Genomic DNA, 3,943 nt, shown 5'->3' on the forward strand with positions numbered 1-3,943 from the left:
ATTCGTGTAGTTAGTTCCAACATATCTAGCAAATACTTCACCATTCTGATTTTTGAACAGTTTATAGTTGGAGTCAAATGACTCATCAGAGGAATATGAAGTTTCACATGCAAAGCTTGATAATGTAAATGGATCAACACGAGGTCCTTTTGCATCAACCCACGAGGTTTTGGGATACTGCTCAGGTTTCCAGTACGATCCATCAACATTCATTTTCCTCTCAAATGCAATGCCCTATTTCCTAGGGTTTTCGTCGAGAATCTGTTTTTTGAGCACATTGCAAAGGGTTTTACGCCCTTTGAGGCTTTTGTATATGCCTGTCACATACAATTCCTTCAACCCTGCATTTTCGTCAGTGACATTTGTGGTTTGCTCAAGTGAGGAATTTGTAGCCACAAATACAGTTGAAGAATTGGTAGCAATAGAAGCATTTGAACTTTTAGGTGAAAAATTAGCAGATTCACATTCGATGCATTTCAAGCATGGTGGAATGAGTTACTCCCGAGCGGTACTGATCTATTGAGCAAGTAAATAATCATGTTCACTTTGAAGATCATCATGAGACGTCCTTAGTTTCTCAAGATCTTGCTCTCTTTGAAGAATTCATAAGAAAGCTTCTCATGATTAGCCAAGAGAGTGCCATGACGTTCCTGAAGACTATCAAACTTAGACTTAAGACTTTGAACATCATTAGTCAGGGTTTGAGTCTGATCCATTTCCTTGTTCAATAGGTCATTGCTTTTGTCTAGCAGTTTCTGAAGCTTTTCAAGTACATTTTGTTGTTTATTGGCAACGTTAGCAAGCTTGTAGTAATTGGGTTTTTGATAATCATTAGGTTCACAGTCACTTGAGTTAGAAGATCAAGTCTGTTTGGGTGCCTTGACACCTTTTGCCATGAAGCAATAGGTGGGAGCAAAGTCATCATAGCAGTTATCAGTGTTGTTGACGTTTTCAATTTCTCTGAGGTTGAAGATAGACTTGTTGACGAATATGGTTGCAAGATCTAGGCTTGCCACACCATACTCTGACTCCTCCCGAGATCCTTCGTCTTCATCACATTCTTCATATTGTTCCTCAACATCCATTTTCTTGCCAATAAGAGCCCGAGCCTTTCCGAAACTGCTCTTCTTGTGCAATGAGGACTTCGATGATGAGGATTTTGAAGATTTCTTCTTTTTCTTCGAGTCATCAGAACTATCATCCTTGTACTTCTTCTTTGATTCCTTCACCAAGTGAGGGCAATCAACAATGTAATGATCAAACTTCTTGCATTTATGGCAGGTTCTTTTCTTGTAGTCCTCAAATGAAGATTTTGGTTTCCTCATATCTCTTCTTGAAGATTTTCTGAACTTGACTCTTCTGGAGAACTTCTAGAATTTCCTCATGAGCATAGCAAGTTCTTGACCAAGTTCTCCAGGGTCACCAAGACTTCAATGAGATCCTCCTTCTTGAGATGAGGAAACAACCTTTTCCTTTAGCGCACGAGGTCTTCCATAGCTTGGTCCATAGAGGTCTCTCTTCTCAGCTTGTTAGAATTCGTGAGTATTGAGTCTCTCAAGAATATCAGTAGGATCTAGTAACTTGTATTCTCTTCACTCTTGAATCATCGAAACCAGTGTATCTAATGAAGAATCAACATATCTCAACAGTTACTTGACCACCTCATGGCCGGTGATGTCTCTGGCCCCAAGAGCCGGTAACTCATTGGAGATATCAGTGAGGCGATCGAAAGTTTGTTGACAACTCTCATTATCAAGTATTTTGAAGCAATTGAAGAGATTGCGAAGACCATTAAACCGAGAGTCACGTTGAGTATACACTCCTTCGTTGACCTTGGGTAGCGTGTCCCATATGAGCTTTGCAGGTCCCAAAGCACTCACTCTGCCATAGTGACCTTTGCTCAGATGGCCACAAATGATATTCTTCGCTTGAGATTCGAGTTGCTTGAATCACTTCACATCAACAACGTTGATAGTTGGGTGACAAAGGGAACACCATTTTCCACAACATACCAGAGATCATTGTTAATTGCTTCAAGATGCATGCACATCTTGTTCTTCAAGTAGGGATAGTCCATCCCTTCAAAGATAGGACAACCCGTAGTGACCTTGATCATACGTGCGGTCGACATAACTAAAACTACAGGTGGTTAAACCAAAATCATACAGAACAAGGGAGTACCTTGGTCTGACACCAATTGAAAATGCGTTATATGGATTAGAGGGGGGTGAATAGGCGATTTTTATGAATTCGTCACTAAGGAAATTCCTTGTGAAGAAATTGCTCAGTCACGAATGACGATTAGTGGATTAAGTACTCAGGCGAGCGTGCAATACAGCAAGTGCATAGTCTTCATGATGAAATGAAACAGTCAGTTTGCACAAGTAGCGTGTTCATGATATGCAGGTGAAGAATAAGTGAAGTGAATAATTTGGGGTGAGGAAATTATGATAGTCTTCACTCAATTTCTTCAAATAGTAATGATCAATTTCAACAACACATAAATGAGGAAATGAAGGGTTGAGGAAATAGAACCAGGTACTCGGTGACAACAATGATTTGATGACCCAGTTCCAACTCATGTGACAGTCGTACGTCTGGTTTGGAGCGGCTTGGTATTGAAACCAACAGACACACAATCGTTACTGTATTCTCCTTGAGCTAAGGACACACAGTCCTCATCTAACACGCGCGGTAAGTCTTCACGGCAGACTTCCAAACCCTCACAAACTCGGTCACCCGATGATCCACAAATGACCGCTGGATGCTCTAGACCATGACGCCTAACCGTCTGGAGGATGCAAAGTCCTCAAAGGTAACAAGCGGCGGTTCCACATAGGAACAATGTCTTTAGTGATGCTTAATCACTTTGGGTGTTTGGGTTTTGGTTTGGGTTTTTTTTCTCACTGATGATTTTCTCTCAAAGTGTTCGAGGAATGGGTTGCTCTCGAGTGACAAGTGTGAGTTTCTCTTGCAGAATAGCCAACCAGCTAGTGGTTATGGGGGCGACTATTTATAGCCTAGGAGCAATCCCAACATGATTTGACATAAATGCCCCAATGATATGACAATTATGTGGATAAGATTGGGAACAGCTGGCGTGCAATGCAACAACGGTCAGAATCTTTCAAGCCGTGAAAGTCCTCATGTCTCTCATATTCCTTACTTGTAGGTTACTCGCAGTGGCGAAAACCTAACTCCTCAGTTAGAGCAAATTCCCGAGAGACCAGAAGATCTTCTTCTCTGTCACTGAAGAATTTGAATAAACTGTAAAAGATTTCCAAAGGCTTGACTCGAAGGATTGGTTATGTGTAGGCTTTGAGATGAGCATCACTTGGAAACTATTCCCTAGTTTTACCTCAACCCCCTTGAATAGTAGGGTGGTCCTATGACTCAAAAGAAAGAAAATGAAACTACGAAAACAAAAGTCTTCACGCTTTAAAGTCCTCGCTTCGATTTCTTCAGGGATACACCAATTTCTTCGCTTTCAAAGTCTTCGAGGAATTACCAAACTCTTCAGGTGAAGACATTCATTTTTAGGGGCTGATATTCTTTGAGTAACTCAAACTCCTCAGCGACTTATAGAGTCTGTGTAAACTCGCAAACACATTAGTCTCTTAACCTATAAGTCTTCAATACACCAAAATTACTAAGGGGCATTAGATGCACTTACACTCCGAGGCTATAAATAGCCCCCCTACAACCACTAGCTGATTGGCTGTTGGAAAAGAGAACTTGACACTTGCCATTTGAGAGCATCCCATCCTCTGAGGAGTTTGAGAGAAAATCATCAGCGAGGAAAAACCCAAACACCCAAACCAAAACCCAAACCCAAAGTGATTGAGCATCACTGAAGAGATTGTTCTTGTGTAAAACCAACGCTTGTTAACTTTGAAGACTGTGTATCTTCCTAACGGTTAGGCGTCAATTGTCTAGAGCATCC

The sequence above is a fragment of the Hordeum vulgare genome, chromosome 6H, assembly GCF_904849725.1.
Source record: "Hordeum vulgare subsp. vulgare chromosome 6H, MorexV3_pseudomolecules_assembly, whole genome shotgun sequence".
Classification (NCBI taxonomy): domain Eukaryota; kingdom Viridiplantae; phylum Streptophyta; class Magnoliopsida; order Poales; family Poaceae; genus Hordeum; species Hordeum vulgare.